Below are 20212 nucleotides of genomic sequence, written 5' to 3'. Positions count from 1 at the left end.
TACCGAGATGAGATATTATAATACCAAAATTTCGGTTTGGTTTTCAATTTATGTAAATATAAAAATCAGTTATCCAAAATAAGTCAATTTTTAAATTAAATATATAATAAAAAATTATTTCGTATAACTATTTATTAAATCACATGAAAATCAAAAAAAATTTCGCTGAAAAAGTTGGCACTTAAATTCTCATTCACAAAAGTCAAAAACACTAAAGGAAAACTATGAAAAGGCTAATTTTATGGGTGGCATTAAAGAATTCCAAATTCTTAAGGAGTTTTTCTCTATTCTTGCACGTTTAGCATTAGGGTTAGATTCGAAACGAGTATGTTTGAGCTTATTCAAGTTTTGCTAAAACAAACACGAACCCGATCCTAACATAAACAAACTCAAGCCCAAACCTAAGTTAAAATACATTTGAAAACCGATCATAAATCCGAACTTAAGCTAAAATATATTATAAAATTTTAAATGACATCGCACAAGCCCCAAGGGAACTAAATTCAAGCGAATGAGTTTGGCAAGCCCGAGCAAGTTCAATTTTTTTACACAAACTCAAGCTTTATGTGAGCCGAACATAAACTCTTGATTCATGAAGTGAGCCAAGCACGAATGAGTTATTCTCTTGGCTTGGCAAGCCAAACCTAAGCCCCTCTTCCAAAGAAAAGTTTCACCCTGTCCAGGCTTGGCTCAACTATAATTCAACCTTATTTGGTGTCTTTCTCTATACTTTTCTCTTACCAACTTCCTTTATTCATTTTGATTATCCAAATATTCAACTATGGTATATATTACTTCTTTATCCTCTCACTTTACCTATGAAGACTTTTTTGCCTTTTTTTGATCTGACTCCACTGATAAAGCTCTTTACAATTGTTGCCTTTTTCAATTCTTGTCTTTCTTCAGTTGAATCAGGTTTCAACTTTTTTGAATCTATTTTTTCCTCTTCTACTTTTTATTTAACATTAACAATATTCGATAGTCTCCTTTGCTAGCATTATAATTTTCAAATCCACTTTTAAAACAAATTTTTATATAGAATTCAAAATTTGGGTAACCGAAAATGTGGTTTGGTTATTAATCAGTTTTTATAAGAAATCAATTCAATTTTGATTTAAAATTTTCTTCAAACCAAAAATTCAGTTCGGTTCACAAATACTTCTAATCAATTTGGTTACCTAATTTTATACACCCTTAGTCATCCTAATTGAGGACCAAGGAAAGAGGCAGTAGGGTAGAAAATATTCAAAACACAAAATAAATTATCCAAAGGAAGGTTAATGATGTGGCACCCAAAGGATGGTATGGCGCATGATGTGGCAGCTTATTTAGTGATGTGGCATGATGACATGGGCTTGTGTGATGACATGGAGCCATGAAGGAAGCCTTATGCATGTGAAATAAAGAATCCTAAGTTTTATTTAATTAATATTAGTTTTCCTAAATAAGTCAAGAGTCCTATTTTATTTTTGGTGAGTATCTTATTTTGATTTAGGAAATAATAAGTTTTAGGAAGTTATTATTTAGGAAAGTTTAATTAAAATAGCTTTCCTTATGTTTTATATTTTTCTAGTCTAGTTAGGAGAAATAAACCTATATAAAGACATGGGTTTTGTCATTCAAATCATTCGATTCAAGTTATTAATAAAACTTCTTATTTGAGTTTTTTTAAGAATTCCTTTGCAAAGCTTGCAAGAATTCTTGGTATCCTTTTGTGTCTGTTGAATGATATCAATCCTAAGCATCCTTGTGAATGATATCACAACCCCATCAACGTTTGTCCTGCGTCAGGTGGTATCAGAGCCTTGTCTTGAGATCACTGGGTATAAGGAAAATTTAGATTCATGTGCTAGTTTAGAGCAACAAATCACAACATTAGTTAGAACCGCAGATGGACTAACTACATGGGTCAATGAGATAGAAGCCAACCTACCTATATCACAACCTACACAAACTACTCCTAATCTACAAATGGTAGTTCCAATTCTTTCTAGACGAATGCAACCAATAAGAAAAGAAGTTTTTACACAGCCTAAGCAAGGAGTTGATGAAGAATCAGAAGGTGATTATACCTTAGAGCCATAATTAAGAAGGAGAAGAGCCTATTAAAACTGTAAACCCTACAAACTCATGGTTGATCTTCCTAGTTTCAATTGAGTAATAGATATTGAGCAATTTCTTGATTGGTTGTATGAAGTGGAGTGAGTTTTTCATATTATGCAAATCAAGCCAGCACAAAAGGTAAGTTTAATAGCTTATAAATTAAAGGGAGGAGCTAGTGCATAGTGGCAAAGGTATCAAAAATAATTAAGGATGAGGGGATAACCAATTGTGAGAGATTATGAGCCAATGAAAGCTCTATTGAAGTCTCATTTGTTGCCATTTGATTATGAGCAAACATTATTCCAATAACTTCAAATTTGTTACCAGGTAACCAGAACTGTGGTTGTCTATACGAAAGAGTTTCTACGACCACAATCCTGATGTAACTTGAGTGAGACTAAAAACTAACAATTTGTGAGGTATGTGAATGGGATAAACTATTCTATTCAAGATCACTCAGCGATGCAAAGAATATGGTCTATAGATCAAGCTCAAAATTTGGCTTGACAAGTAAATAAATTTTGAAGAATAGAAGACTACTGCAAGGTAACATAAGTAGGCAACAAGAGATTGAAGTAAAGAACCTTGTAATTCCAAGTAATGTGAAAACATAAGAAACCAAGCCTAAACCAATAGAATTGAAGGGAAAAGAAAAGGTTGAGCCAAACAAGGGTTTGAAGTGTTTCACATGTAATGAAATTGGGCACAAATCAAGCTATTGTCCCTAGAGAAAATTTGTTAACATGTCACAACAAGAAGAGGTTGGAGAAGAATTTGAAGAATACAACATTGAAAAGGAAGAAGAAATAGAAGAAGTGATAAAAGAGGAAGGTAAACACTTGGTATACATGGTAAGACGAATCTTATACTCCCCTACTGAAACTAATGATTAGCAACAAAAAAAAAATCCGTTAATTCAAAGGTATGCAAACTAATTGGTGATGGGTATATCAGTGAGAACCTAGTTGTAAAGGGTATTGTAAACCACTTAAAATTAAAAACTGAGCCACACCCTAACTTTTATAATATCGATTGGATTAAAAAAGGACCTAATGTGAGAGTAGTGAAGCAATGTAGATTGCCTTTGTCCTTGGAAAAAACTAATAAAGTTAAAATCTTGTGAGATATTGTAGAAATGAATGTTTGTCATGCGCTTCTAGGGAGACCATGGCAATATGATGTTGATGCAACTCATAGGGGTCGTGACAATATGTACTCTTTTAAGTGGAAAAAAAAGAGGATTATTGTGTTTCCTAAAAAGAGATACGTGGGTGGTCCAAAGAAAGATGAGAATACCTTACTTTTAATACCTTTAGATAAGGACGAATTCCTCAACACCATAAAAGAGACAAAGACTCCAATAACCCTTGTAATTAAAGGAGAAGAATAAGAGGAGAAGAAACTGATCCCCAAGAAGGTGCAAGGGTTACTTGATAAGTTTGAAGATATAAAAGTTAAACCTATTAGGCTACCACCCCTGTGAGATATTCCACATCAGATTGACCTCATTCTTGGTGCTAGCTTACCAAATTTGCCACATTATTGTATAAGTCCTAAGGAGAATGAGAAATTAAAAGAGCAAGTGGAGGAATTACTAAGGAAAGGACACATTCAAGAAAGCATTAGCCTATATCTCTGACAACCACTTTAGATTCATCCATTTTGTTTTTAAAAACCCATTTTGTGCTAATAATAAATTGATTTCTTTCAAACTGATTTAGTTACTATTGCATAGCTAAAATCCAAAACTCAACATTTAATGTATCATGAAATGTTTTTGGTTCAAATTGTAAAAGAAATGCAAAATTATTACAAAGATTGAAAGATGATCTAGTTTTAACACCTTGGTTTTCCTCACCAAAAATTAATTTCTTAGGATGAGCATTTGCATACCTCTAAGCCTTAGGAAGATCTTTATCTGTATCTTCCTCATGTTTTGGCTCTTATTTTGTCTCATCCTTACCATCATTTGGTGAATCATGCATTTTCATTTAGTCTATATTTTTAACTTGATCATCATCAATATCAACTTGTACACTAGTTGAAGGATTAGATTTATCAAAAATAACATATATGGATTCCTCGACTACTAGTGTCCTTTTGTTAAACACCCTATATGCTTTGCTAGATGATGAATATCCAAGAAAGATGCCAATGCCCGATTTTGAATCAAATTTTGCTAAGTTTTCTTTTGTGTTCAAAACAAAGTATTTGTATCCAAAAACTTTAAAATAACCAATATTTGGTTTTTTGTTTTTCCAAAGTTTATATGGAGTTTTATTCAATGATGGTCTTATTAAAACACGATTTAAAACATAGCATGCGGTGTTTACGGCTTCTGCCTAAAAATATTGAGGCAAAACATTTTCATTTAGCATGGTTCTAGCCATCTCTTGAATTGTCCTATTCTTTCTTTCAATAACACCATTTTGTTGAAGAGTTATAGGACAAGAGAATTGATGTTCAATACCATGCTCATCATAAAAGTTTTCGAATAAATAATTTTCAAATTCTCCTCCATGATCACTCTTAATGCAAGAAATATGCATTTCTTTTTCTTTTTGTATTCTCTTGACAAATTTTGAAAATGCATGGAGGGATTCATCTTTTGATGCAAGAAAATTACCCAAGTGAATTTTAAAAAATCATCAACAATAACAAAAGCATAATGTTTTCCACTTAGGTTTGCGATTCTTAAAGGACCAAAAAGATCAATATGAAGAGGTTGTAAAGGTATGAGTTTTACTTTTAAAAAAATTTTTGTTTGTTTGCCAAATTAGCATACATAACAAATTTTATCTTTAACAAAATCTATTTTTGGAAGACCTTTGACAAGCTCTTTCTTAGAGATTTTTGAAATCAAGTCCATGCTAGCATGACCCAATCTTCTATGCCACAACCAACTATTTTTATACAATGCGAAGAAACATAGATTTTCATGAGATGCATTTTCTATATCTAAAGTGTAAACATTTCCATCTCTATTTCCTACACAAATTGTTTTTCTATCATTCATATTTTCTATAATGCAACTATTTGGCTAAAAAATAACTCTAAATCCTTTATCACATAGTTGACTAATGCTAAGGAAATTATGCATAAGACTATCCACCAAAATAACATTTTCAATGATAATGTGAGAGTTGTTATCAATATCTCCAATGCAAATAATTTTACCCTATGCGTTGCCTCTAAAGGTGACATGTCCTCCATCTTTCTTGCTTATTGTCGAGAAAAGTGATATATCTCTGGTCATGTGTCTTGAGCAAGCACTATCGAGGAACCATTTGCTTTTCTTCTTTTTGTTTTTCGATTCCTAAACATAATGATAGATTCAAGAATTTGTGTCCTTGGTGGTTAGTTTTTGTTCCCTTAGGAACTCACACTTTCTTAGTGTTCATATGATGTTTCTTTTCAATTGGGCAAGATGATGAGATATGACCTTTATTTCCACAATAATTACAAGTTATATTTGATTCACTTGAAATTGAGGCTTCAACAAAATAATTTTTTAAATATTTTTCTTTGATAAAAGGTTTAAACCAAGTCCTCTTTTGTTTAAAACTCCCCTTTGTACACCAAACATTTTATCAAAATATCCTTTCCATTTTTGAATTTTAAAACTATTTTACTAAAATCCTTTGCTCCCCTTTTTAAAGCTTCAATTTCACTTTCTATAATTTTTTTTTCTCTTTTAGCTATGCAAAGATCATTTTTAAACTTTTATTTTCCTTTTTAAAAAATGGAACACTTGTTTTCTTTATTTTCTTTTCCTTTAAGCTTAAAAATTTTTTAGTTAAGAATTTCATTTTCTTTCTTTAAAGACTCATTTTCTTTTTCTAAGTTAAAATTTTGATAAAAGGTTTATAACCAAGTCCTCTTTGTTTAAAACCCCCCTTTGTACACCAAACATTTTATCAATAATATCCTTTTCATTTTTAAATTTTAAAACTATTTCACTTAAATCCTTTGCTTCCCTTTTTAAAGCTTCAATTTCACTTTCTATAATTGTTTTTTCCTTTTTAGCTATGCAAAGATCATTTTTAAACTTTTATTTTCCTTTTTCAAAAATGGAACACTTGTTTTCTTTATTTTCTTTTCCTTTAAGCTTAAAGATTTTTTGGTTAAAAATTTCATTTTCTTTCTTTAAAGACTCATTTTTTTTTCCAGGTTAAAATTTTTCTTTCTAAGAGTTGCATTTTTAGACATCAAAAGAGCAAGTTTTTCATTCATCTCTTCAAATGTATCATATAACTCTTCATATGAGGGGTTTTCATCTATCTCGTAATCTATATTATCTAAATCATCATAAGCATTAGATGAGCTAGAATTAATTACCTCATTATTTGTGATTGTCATGAAACACATGCTGGCTATTTCATTATCCTCCTTTTCAAATTCACTTTCATCGCTATCATCCCATGTAGCCTTCATTGCCTTCTTTTTCGATTTACCAATTTTAAGTAAAAGGCAATCATACTTGATGTGTCCCAACTTTTTGCATTCATAGCATACAACTTATTCTCTCATTTGTCTTTGTCCTCTTTCATCTTTAGTGGCCTCCCTTTTTGTGAAGTTTTTGTTTCTTCTTAGTTTTCTATTTCTTAGAAGTTTTCCAATCTTCCTAGTCAAAGAGAGCAATGTCTTCATCTTCATCATTTGACATCTCTTCTTCTTCTTCTAGGAACTTTTCACTTTCTTTAATGGATGATTTGAAGGCAATGCTCTTTTTCTTCTTTTCCACTTCTTCAATTTGTCGTTGTTTCATAGTGAGCTCATGAGTAAGAAGTGAACCTAAAAGTTCTTCAAAAGTTAACGTCTTGACATCTTTTGCTTCTTCGATTGCCATCACTTTGAGATCCCAAGAAGGAGATAAACACCTAAGAAGTTTTTTGACATTTTCTTGGTTAGTATAAACCTACCAAGATTTTTCAATTCATTCATAATAGTTATAAATCTATCAAACATGTCACTAATAGTTTCATCTTCATTCATCTTAAATAACTCGTATGAATGTGTGAGCATACTAATTTTAGTCTCCTTGACTTGTGAAGTTCCCTCATTTGACACCATCAATAATTCCCAAATTTCTTTAGCCAAGGTACAAACTTATACCTTGTTAAAGGTATATTCATTTAATGCACAATATAACACATTCATAGCTCTAACATTAATGACAATATTTTTCTTATCTTGAGGGGTCATTTCTTCCCTAGTTTTGGGCACTTGTTTTCCATCTATTTCTTTCATAGGAACAAAAGGTCCATCTTGCACTACATCCCACAATTCATAATCACTTTGAAGGAAAATCGACATACGATTTTTCCAATGGGCATATCCAGTGCCATCAAATAATGACGGCCTATTAGGGCAAGCCTTTTACTAACGGTATGGGATTTTCCTAGGTTTATGGCCATTGCTCTAAACGATTGAGTTTATGATAATGAGCAACCTCTCTCTGATACCAATTGAAGGATCGAATGACCTAAGAGAGGGGTGAATTTGGTAATTTAAAACAATCTTCACCAAATTAAAGAATTAAATCAATTTATTCAAATCAATTAATGTTGCCTATTTTTAATGCAATTTATGAGAATAACAAAAATATTTCAAATAATCAATACAATCAAAAGAACATAACACAAAGTATGAGTTTAAGGGAAGAGAAAACCAAACACGCGATATATAGTGGTTTGGCTCAACCCGACCTATGTCTACTCCTCCAAGCTATCCCCCTTGCAGTATTCTACTAATCCTTGTTTGATAAAAACTCAACCAAGCCATTTCTTCAAAACAAAATAGCTTCCAATGTACTATTAACCTTTACAAATGCTAGAACTCAATTTCTCTCACCAAAACTTTTCTAACCTTTCCAATAGTGAACTTCACTCTTTTATAGTACGAATTTTTGATATGAATTCAAAATATAATCTATCTCAAAGACTGTATATGAAAGTTTAAGCTTAGTATAACCCAATGCAAATGAAATTACAAAGTGTATGAGTAAGGGTTTTGATTAGAGAAGAAAATTTGTAAGTAAATAGCTCAAAACTAATTTGTTCTCAAATATGTGAAAGTTCTTGGTGGCAAAAGTCCTTTACAAATGAATTTGATTGGGTTTATATAGGAGAAAATAAGTTATCATTGTGAATAAAAACTAGCCATTTTAATTTTCTAGAAAATACAAAATTTGATCAACTAGATGTGACATGACACTCCCATGGTGCCTACGTGGTAGTAGCCGTTAAAAAATTCAAACCAAAATTTTGTCGATTGGATTTAATTCAATCAACCAAATTTTTGAAAACCAAAATGCATGGCTTTTGGATAATTCAAAAACTACTATCAAAGAATTTGGTTGGTCAAATTTGGTCAACTAAATTTTATTACATTTTACCCTCTAAAATTTTGAACACTTGTATTTACCCCATTAAACCTTTGAAAAGTGACAATTTAACCCATATTTTAAAATTCTTTCAAAACCAACTTTGAGATATGAAAATGTAGTTCACAAAACTTCATCATTTTAAATGAGTTAATAAACTTTGATAAAAAAATTGGCTTAACCCAATAAGTTTGAAAAATAACATTTTAACCCAAAATGTGAAAGATATGAGAATAAGTTTTCAAGTGAGCTATCACATGCAAATAAATATTCTAATCAAAATGAATGCTCCAAATTACAAACATATCTACCTAAACTTGGGTTTTTCTTCAAATCTTCAAGAATTCTTCACTTGAGACTTATCTTTTATTTTCATCTTGAAACTCATTCAAGTGCATTAGGTAAATTCTTGTCATCTAAACTCACACTCAAGTAAAGTCATTAGTCAATATGCTTAGGGACATATTAGTTTGTTATCATCAAAATAAGAGCATAATGACTCCTTGAGTCAACAACAAGATGGATATTTGGTCCTGCAAAGAAAAATCTCATACAATATCATATTGTCCTAGCAGGCTAATATAGCATCCAAAGAGGAGAGAACAGGTGATGCAATCAATGGGCAATCATGCATAGAGTGCTCAATAGCAGGGTCCTGAACGCCATGAAGATATGTGGTCTTAGTGGCTAGGGTTTCAATGACATGACATGTAGTATGCTTAGTAATAAGGGTCTGAACATCAATAATTGTCTCAGGACTAAGGGCATGATTGTCTATAAGTGGCATAGCTAGAGAAGCTCCATTTTTTACTGATAAGGATGATGATGATTAGGGATCCAACATTCCTGTGTACGCAACAATGTCAGCATACCATCATGTAGCCTCCTCAATTAGTGATAATTAGAGCGAAAAATTAACATGATCCTACTTATTCAGATATATAATTAAATATATTTGCATTAATTAATAAATCAATCAATTAATAATTACATACCTTATCATCGATGAATATAATTCTCATATGAGTCCAACCAGGAACACCTCTCGTATGCCATATAAACATTAGAGGAGACGCATCAACAGTAACCAAGTCCACCCAATTATACAGGTTGTCAAATGTCTCGTATATCCAATACTGCAATATAAAACGTTAATGTTTATATTCAATCAATAATTTTTCCCTGACAATAAATATATATACTTAACAAATACACACTTACTTGGAATGCTAGTAGGAACTCGTAGATATCATATTTAAGTATGTCTGGTATCTTACCTAGGCAAATCTTGTCACTCACCTAGGACATCGTCTTGAATGTTATTTCCCATATTGGAACACCCCAATAGTAGAAATTAAATCTGTCCAAGTGATTGGCCAACTAGAGATACTTTGCAGATACCTTCTTTTATTTGACATTCCCTAGTAACATCATATACAAGCATTATAATAGGGCCATTATGACGGTATTGATATTGTCGTCCCCCCATGGCCTGGTCGGGAAAACTCGCTTCAAATCATGATACTGCATCTTTTGACATTTCCTAAATTAGGTCTCCTAAATCCTATCTCTAGATCCTCGTGGAATATATGATGAAAGAGTCGTGATTTGACTGAATGGTAGCTTGGTCATGAGTGCAAACTCAAAGGGCCACATCAACCCTATTAATTCTAAACCAAAACTCATATCTGCATAATCCTCAATATAACTATCGTAACATGAATGAATACACCAACACTCCACTAAATCTCGTATTTGGTAATCATAATAGATGTCCAAAACAAGTCCTCTCAAACAATCGTAATTGTGTATGTGTTAATGTAGATTTGATCTTGGATATTATGGTTCATTGTGCCTTATCTAAGATTCTTAATTTGTTATCCTCACATTTTCTTTTATGTGAAATATCTTGTAAAAAAGAAATTATTATCATGTCAAACTTGACAAGAATTTTATAAAAAAATAGACAAAACATGAGAGAAAAATGGATCTAACATTTGAAAATTATAATTAAAAAAACCCTAAAATGATAAAAACTAAAAAACAAACCTGAAATTCAAAAATCATACGTTAAAAAATTATAGAATGACAAACATAAAAAAAAAACCTGAAATTCGAAAACTACATGTTCAATTACACTAGAATCACAAATACCTAACAACTAACCTAAAATTCAAAAATTACACATTGAATAACCCTAAAATGACATAAATAAGAAAAAAAAACCTCAAAAACTACACATCAAAAAATCTTATAATGACAAACATTGAAAAATCAACCCAAAATTTCAAAACTATACATAAAAAACCTTAAAATGACAAACATCAAAAAACGGATCTAAAATTCAAAAAATACAAGTCGAAATATTTTAGAATGATAAAAATCTAGAAATGAACCTGAAATTCTAAAATTACACATTGAAATACCAAAGAATAACAAAAATAAAAAAACTGACTTAAAATTTTAAAACTATATGTTGAAATACCTTAGAATGACAAAAATAAAAAATCCAATCTAAAATTTAAGAACTATACATCAAAAAACCTAAAAATGACAAAAATCGAGAAACAAATCTAAAATTTGAAACTACCAACCAAAAATTATGAATAAAAAAATTAAAAAACTAATTTGAAATTCAATAATTACATGTGAAAAAACTTAAGAATGACAAAAATCGAGAAACAAACACGAAATTCAGAAACTACATATCCAAAAACCTAAGAATGACAAAAATAAAAAAAATTGACCTCAAATTTGACATCTAAACGTCCAAAAATCCAAGAATGACGAGAACCAAGAAATGGACTTGAAATTCAAAAAACTATACATCAAAAAATCTAAAAATGACAAAAATTGAAAAGCCAATCTGAAATTTGATAACTACAAGTCGAAAAATCTTAAAATGGCAAACATCAAAAAAAATAAACCTAAAAGTCAAACACTACACATTTAAATACCCTAAAATGATAAAAACTGAAAAATAGACCACAAAATCGAAAATTACATCTCGAAAAACTTAGGAATGATTGAAATTGAAAAATACACATCAAAATAAAAACTAAAAATCCAAAAACTGACCTGAAAATCACAAAAATAAACAAATGGACCTGAAATTTGAAAACTATATGTCAAAGAACCCTAAAACAAGAAAAACATACATGAAATTCCACAGGTCCTATAGTTTTATTTGCTCCTTTATCAATTTTTTTATCTCCCACAAATCCTAGAGTTTCAAAAAATTAATTTTCCTCCCACCCCCTAAATTCCTTCAAGTTCCCCGAAGCACCCCTTAGGGTAACTATTCAAAATACCTTTTAGGGTTTCCCCTAGGGTCCTTACTGTTTGAAATTTCACATTCCCCCTTCCCATATGGCTTTATTCCAACCCGAGAGAGATTTTATTCACCTCGGGGAATCCTAGGGTCCCCTGAGGTGGATCTCTGGTTAAACTAAGCTATTTTCCAGCCAAAAATCATCATTTCAACTCTTATTTCAACAAAAATCGAATCTATATATTCTATAACATAATAGCCTTCAACAAATTCAACCAAATCAGTCATTTTCGTTGCTGAAAAATATCGACAAAATTATGAAGAAGTTGTACGGTTGTTGAACCCATGGAGCCTTTGGTTTTCCTCTGAATTGCCATAATGAATCGAGGGAAAAATGAGTGGGGATATGAAAAATTTTTGGTTTATATACAAGGGCATTTTAGTTATTTCAGATAAATGGAGCATTTTTACTTAACGTTTAATGTTTGGGGCACTTTTGCTTAGATCCCTAATGTTTAGGCTAATTAATTTAATTTCCTTATAAATATTCTTTAATATTTAATATTTATTTTAGATAACTTTTACTTAATAATAGCTATGATGTCATTCGTACTCATGTAATTTAATATTATTAATTTTCAAATTGTCATCAAATGATTATATCAACTCTCACACTCAATCAACATTAGGTGCTAGTTAGTGTATGTGCAATATAAAAATTATTATCATGTCAACTATCACACTCAATCACTATTAATAGCTAGTTGATGTTTGTACATGATATCATCATTTAATCAATATTAAACAAAGCAGAAGGGCACATGTGTCATTTCACATACCTTCTAAAATGTTTAATTTCATGTCAACATTAGATCATATCTTAATACCTAATCATCATTAGTGCAAGTTCCCAAACATGCAAGGTTTAACCATTCAATCAAGGTAAACTAAATTAAGCACTAATCATACATGACCATTTAAACAAATTATGTCTATTCTCTCAACATGCATCATAACCTTTATTGATCATATGTAACTACATTAATCACATATATCATTATCTTCATCTGAGTGTCTTAATCAATATTAAAACATCATTTAGCATGCCAAATGAAAATAAGAAAAATCTAGAATTTTTATTATGGACTATTCATGACATATATGCTCACAAACTAATATATTATCATACATTAATGCCTCTAATGCATATACCATATTTGCATGCCTCTAATACATGAATTCTATGTCCAATACATAAAAATTCATCAAAGAAAAAACACCAAATACATCACATGCACATGGAGGTTGAAGTATGCAACATATTCATTAAGCTTCATTTTGATTTTTCAAGCCAAATCTCATAACAAGCTAAACATGCATGGTCCTAAATGATATCATTTATACATTAACCATAAAATGAACTCAGCTTAGTTTATTGGTGAGGCTCTTTAGGTTTATTGTGACATAGTCGTGAGTTTACCTTCGGACAATCCAAAAGGCATATGAAAACTCAACGACTATAATAAACATCTAGCAATGTAACATAACCCCTAAACCATGATAAAAAAATACTCCATCAAACCTAATATCTCCAATCGTACATTTGATGTAGGTAATAATCTTTCGTTATCCAATCCAGATCGATTTTCGACTCATAGATCGTCAAAGCCTTGTTTTCAATTCTTTTCAAATCATAGATTTAAATATTCGAAATGCATCATTACGAACATCCTTTGCATGGCTTACATTATACTTTGGATAGGGATTTGATTTCCAATATTTATTGATGTTCGCTTCAAAACTCAGATATGGATTGAATCAACAAATATTCAAAACCCAATACTTTCTAAGTCAATGGATCTCATCTTAATCATCATTCATCTCCATATACAAATAACACATGACCAATATGGTTTGTCATTCAAGATGTGGTTAACCTCGTATTTATAGATCATATGAATCATGTATATCCATATCGGATCTGGCCATGATGTCTCACATTAAAGGATTACTTTGTACACTAGTACAATATTATAAAAAGTCATTGACTACAATTTAATGACCATGTGACTTATAGTTATTGGTTATGCTCAAAAAACGGTTCTCTAATTGTTAATCCATACCAATATCCTAATAGCATGACCATCATCATTATCCGTACTAATGTTATCTTATGAAATTTAATGAAGGTATTCGATCCTACTATGTGATATAATTACCCAAGTTTAGTCATGTCCGTATGAAATAATTTGATAACTCAATTTGTATATTAAGTGAGTTATCCAGACAGTTTATATATAAATTTTATATTATCACAAATAAAAGAAATAGTTTATGTATATGAACAAAAAGACTACTTTTTTTATTGATTAGTTATAATAAGTGTACATACGAGATAAAACGCTTCGGAATTGACAATGCGAATGGTCTTAGAACATACACTAACATATGTATTAATAGCACTTCTATCTATAGGAAAGAGAAAAAAAATGTGAGGGCGAAAAAAAAAAAACTTTCTTGTATAATTTAAATATTTTAAAAGTTATTTTTAATTTTTGTTAATTTAAAATTATATAATTATTTTAAAAAATAAAATAATAATTTTACTTTTTAATTGCTCACAAGTGAAAAAATATTATTTATATTTGGTCTTGATTGAAAAAATAAAATTTGTGCTAATAACGGTGGAAAAGTGTTTTAAGACAGGTGAAAAATTGTAATTTTCTCTTGAAATTTTGCTAATAAATGTATCCAATTAATTATTATTTAACACATGTCAGTTAACTGAAAGAGTTGCAAGGACTTCACGAGACCAAAACCAAGAAAGCTCGGCGTCAAATTGAAACAATGTGAGGCAGAAGCGGATACGTCTCACACGAGGCCCCCTTTTTCTCTTGGCAGACCACCAATAGATAATACACCTCTGCCGTTTTGAAACCCTCATTTTCTTGGCAATCTCTACCTCAGCAGCAACCACTGCTTCAAAACTCTCTTACCGTTCCTCTTCTCCTTCTAACTATCTTCTCACCTCTGCCCCTTTACGTACAAAACTAATCCTAACCCACCCCTCTGCCTTCTTTCCTTCATTCCGCACTAACACATCCTCCTCCACAACCACCACTACCGGCCGCCACTCCTTCCTTGTCCGCGCCGCTCGTGGTAAATTCGAGCGGAAGAAACCCCATGTTAACATTTGTACTATCGGCCATGTCGACCACGGCAAGAGTACTCTCGCTGCCGCTTTAATCATGGCCTTAGCTGCTTTGGGTAACAGTGCACCAAAAAAAACGATGAAATTGATGCTGCGCCAGAGGAGCGTGCTCGTGGTATCACTATTAAACCGCCACGGGGGAGTACGAGACGGAGAATCGCCACTATGCCCACGTGGACTGTCCCGGACACGCTGATTATGTTAAGAACATGATTACGGGTGCCGCCCAGATGGAAGGTGCGATTTTGGTGGTATCTGGTGCTGATGGTCCCATGCCTCAGACTAAAAAGCATATTTTGTTGGCGAAGCAAGTGGGTGTCCCTAATATGGTTGTGCTTTTGAACAAGCAGGACCAAGTTGATGATGAAGAGCTCTTGCAACTTGTGGAGTTGGAGGTTCGTGAGTTGCTTTCTTCTTATGAATTTCCTGGGGATGATGTGCCTATTATTTCTGGTTCTGCGCTTTTAGCTTTAGAGGCTTTAATGGCTAATCCAGCTATTAAGAGAGGAGATAATCAATGGGTTGATAAGATTTATGAACTTATGGGTTCTGTAGATAGCTTTAGAGGCTTTAATGACAATGCATATTGGATAGTTGGAGTTATAGATTTCTATTATCGGTCCATTGTAGTATATGACTCCAAGGTATCATACTTAGGGAGTTATAAGGGACTCGCACAATGTATGCGACCATATACGACATTCATATTGGCATTATTAGAGGCGACAAGTTTTTGGACAACTTTTGAGCGTACACAATGAGTTGATCACTTGATATTATGTCGAGCAGAAGGTATCCCCTAACAGACGAGAGTTCTGGTGATTACGACATTTTTATGTTACACTTCATAGAGTGTATTACATTGTCACGAAGCCTAGATTTTCCCCAAGATTCATCCACCTCTATATGCTGACGTTTAGCCTCACAGTTGTATTTTCACTGTATCGGGTAGATCACGAATAAATATTTGTATTTATCATTGTTTATTTTATTGATTTTGGAGTTATTAAGTATATATTTATTGTATATGGTTATGTGTTTGGTATATATTGTTTATCATTATATATGGTATGTGTTTGATTTTATTTTTTAAATAATTTTGTCATGAAAAAAATTATAGGAGAGTGTTGTGATGTTATTTACTTTAAATTATGGTATTAATTAAAAAAATTTCAGCATTAATATTTTGATGAAAAAAATTATAAATTTTGTCATGGAAAAAATGTTAACAGTAAAATAATAAAAATTTCTCAACATTAATATCATTATTACATATGAAAATTATTTATATAACATTATTCTATTTGAATTTTCAAGCGGATTGAGAAATTATATAAAATAAAAAATCAAGATATAATTTTGGAAAGATACTTTTTATTTTTTTTAAGGACTTGATCATATTATTGGTTTAGAAATACTATTGAATCAATAAATTGCATGATTTTCATAAGTTCACGTATTGTGCTACAAGTCATCTTTCATATATATTTGATGTTCAATAACATACTTTTACTAAAACAAGATTTGAGATGAAGTTGACAAATGAATAGAAAACCCTCTTATAAAATGTTGTAAATTCATATAGGAGAAACTGTTTGCCACCACCACTCCCTAAACACAAGTAAAACATAAGTAAATCATACATTAATCAAATCACAAAATGTTCATTCTAATAATTACACAAATACTGCTCATTATATCAATTATGTAATTAAAACATTATTCACACTAAATATATTATATTGCATATGAACACAATTACTCAATTAAAACGTTAATCATATAATTAACAAAACTAAATAGAAGATTGTCAAGATCTCGTTCCTTTACCTCTTTTGGATGAACTATAGGACAGAACTTGGAACCAATACTGGGCTTTTACATTATGTTCGGACATGCCCTAGTTGTTTACACCAACTACATACCTTCAGTGTAACAATCTCCCCTTGTAAAGGACGTTGATTTCTATTTCAAAGACGACCCCAGTAGACAATGATCGAGAACGGGGGGTAGGTAACTCTTTCTTTTGGGGTATGCAACCACTTTGATTGGTTTCTGAATGGATTGACAGGTTCTGCATATATCGGTGGTAAAGAATGGATGAACCCATGCATTGACATTTGTGAGCCTCATATGTTTTGCAACAACAACAACATGCTTATATGAAATATGTGAAAGTTGAAACTTCTTACACATATAGACATTTCATTAATGTCTGCAATGCCTATGTATCCACCAATACCAAGAACCTGAAATCGAAGAGTTGTATTTGGTCGAACTTCCAAGCACGCAGACTTCAACATATGACGACCAAGCTTATCCTCCATCTATGGGGTAACATAGTTAGGGCATTCATTTACTATTTGGAAAAAACAACAACACATCTATTAATAACAAGCATAAGGGAAGAAAAACATGCTCAAATAGATAATTATTAATAACTTCATATATACTTGCATGGTTTCTCTTCTCATAAAACCATCATTGTAATGTGCCCTGAATGAACTCGGTGAGCATCGATGTTAATGGTCATTATGTTTATCGATGCCCTAAAATATATGCCCTACTCTATCACTGAAACCTCACCTCACGTAGGTAAGCCATAGCTTGAGGATTCATCGCATCAAGAGATCCCATCATAGCCTCAAAATCTACTTTTGTATATGACTTTGCAGCTTTCCAATATAAAAACACAACCTGTAAGTTAATAAATATGAGTACTTCATTATCAAAATTTATAAAATATTAAACGAAATAAAAATTTTATACATGTGTAAACATGTTGCCTTTGAGTCGCATTTGTACTTTGGTCACATGTTACACAGAAGGTGATGGCAATGACACCTATAGTGGACATCTGGAAAGACTTCAACCATTACAGAGTATTTAACATAATGTCAATATGAGATCATCGTCAACTTTGGCATTTCATTTATGCATTCTTTAACCTTTGTGAGAAATCAACACCACGTGTCGTGATCATTTTTTTACTGACAACAAAAGCAATTGGGTATATCTGGTTATTACTATCGAGACCCACCGCAAGGAATAAATGTTCGAGATATCAACCTTTAAGGAAAACAGTGTCAATGCAAATAACAAGTCGAATATATTGTTTAAATGCACGGACGAAACATTCTAATTCCATGAAAAAAATACTTAAATTGATGTTCATCGTCTGTTTCTATAGCAGTCATGGTTCTTGGATTAGCATGCTTTAAATTATAGCAATAATCAGATAAGAGCATAAATGATTCTTTTAGTGAGCCCCTTAGTGAATTTAAAACTCAATTTCTTGCTCGCTAGGCCTGTGAATATGAAATGTCAATTTTGTACTTGTCGGTAATGTCGACAATTATCTCTTTAGGCCAATAGATTCAATCAATCAACATAAACTTTGACCTCATTAGTTGACTTAAAGCTCGAGCCCTAGCTTGTTGGTGATGTGACATTATTTGACCAACTGAACATGTGTGGGTTAGATTCATTTTACCAATTCGAAAGACTTCATTGGATTTAGCTTTGGTTGCCATGAGATACCATTGGCATTTTTCATCATAATGCCTAATCTTCCATCACCCCGTGTTAGACTTAAGTACCTTGTATTGAAATCTTTTCTCCAGGGCAAATTGGTCCATAACATCTTTCAAATATTGTTTGTTATGGAAATTATCACCGAGCTTTAGAGTATTTCCCTTTCAGATTGATCCTATACCGTTTAATGATATTGAAGGCTAGAGAGAAAAATCGGGAAGCCACTTAAATAGATCAGTGGGAACATTGTAAAAAAATGGTCCTAAATAATTTCTGCCACCCATACTAGTATCTTCAAGTTGCAAACTATTTATACCTCTGGTAACAAGTGATATATCCTTGGACTCCACCTCATCAAGAGAAATATTAGTCATCTCGTTCCCCTCAAAGTCACCATAGTCGGGAACCTTATCTTTGTCTCCACAGGCCTATTCATTTGCAATATAGAATGCATCGTTATTGAAATCAATCAAGTCTTCCTAATCAGTTTTTTTTTTCACTTTACCAATTTTTTTTTTTCTTCTTCTTCTTCTTCTTCTTCTTGTCTTTCGATCAGGGTACATGTAACAAAAACAAAAATACATTCCTTGAAGTATTGAGACATGTCAATAAGACCTTCGACATCTTTATCATTTTGGATCTGTATAGGGTAGTCGAGTTTAACTTTTCTTGGCTTTATAAATAGTTAAAGGTAGTTTCTTATTGGAGTAATACCGTAATTCTTACTCAAAAATTAGATAAATCCCTCAAATGTTGTTCCAAAGGGAATTTTAACCAATTTTTTATAACCTCCAACATACTTTATTGTGTTATCATCATGTTGGATCCATTCTCCTTGGACATGAATAGACGAATAATCAGTCATTTTAATTGGCAATCCTATAATGACAAATTTTGGAGAAAAATTAAACATTTATAAGAAAAAATTCACAATAACCATTTATTGATATATATGCCACCTCTAATTTCCCAAAACGTTTCTACTCACCCCTAAGATGTCATATAAAACCGTTTTAAAATGTTTAATACCAAAATGCCCCCTATATTTTTCTAACATTCCTTCAACCCCCTATAATTATCTAGCATTTTATTAAACACCCTCATGTGTTGCCTTGTATTGAAATGCATCTATCTACTCCTACCATGTCATTTAAAAATATCTTAAAATGTTTACTACCAAAATACCCCTCATATTTTTCTAGTATTTCATTTAACTCTCTATAATTATCTAGCATTTCTATAACACCCTCATATGTTGTCTTGTCTCGAAATTTATCTATCTACTCCTAACATGTCATTTAAAACCGTCTTAAAATGTTTAATATCAAAATATCCTTATATTTTTATAACATTTTATTTAACCCCCTATAATTAACTAACATTTTATTTAACACCCTCATATGTTATCTTGTCCCGAAATGCGTATATCTGCTTCTAACATATCATTTAAAACCATATTAAAATGTTTAATATTAAAATGTCTCTATATTTTTCTAACATTTTATTTAATCTCCTATAATTATCTAGCATTTCATTCTACACCCTCATATGTTATTTTGTATTGAAATGCATTTATCTACTCCTACTATATCATTTAAAACCTTGTTAAAAAGTTTAATATCAAAATGACCCTAATATTTTTCTAACATTTCAATTAACCTCCTATAATTATTTAACATTTTATATAACACCTCCATATATTGTCCTG

The 20212-nt window shown here is 31.5% G+C and overlaps 1 pseudogene; it reads left to right on the top strand.

Moving 5' to 3' along the window:
* Window positions 1–2846: 2846 nt before the first annotated feature.
* Window positions 2847–18531, top strand: LOC123204799 (annotated as a pseudogene).
* The last annotated feature ends 1681 nt before the right edge of the window (window positions 18532–20212 follow it).

Source organism: Mangifera indica, chromosome 20, assembly GCF_011075055.1.
Source record: "Mangifera indica cultivar Alphonso chromosome 20, CATAS_Mindica_2.1, whole genome shotgun sequence".
Classification (NCBI taxonomy): Eukaryota; Viridiplantae; Streptophyta; class Magnoliopsida; order Sapindales; family Anacardiaceae; genus Mangifera; species Mangifera indica.
This window is presented reverse-complemented; position numbering and strand designations above follow the sequence as displayed.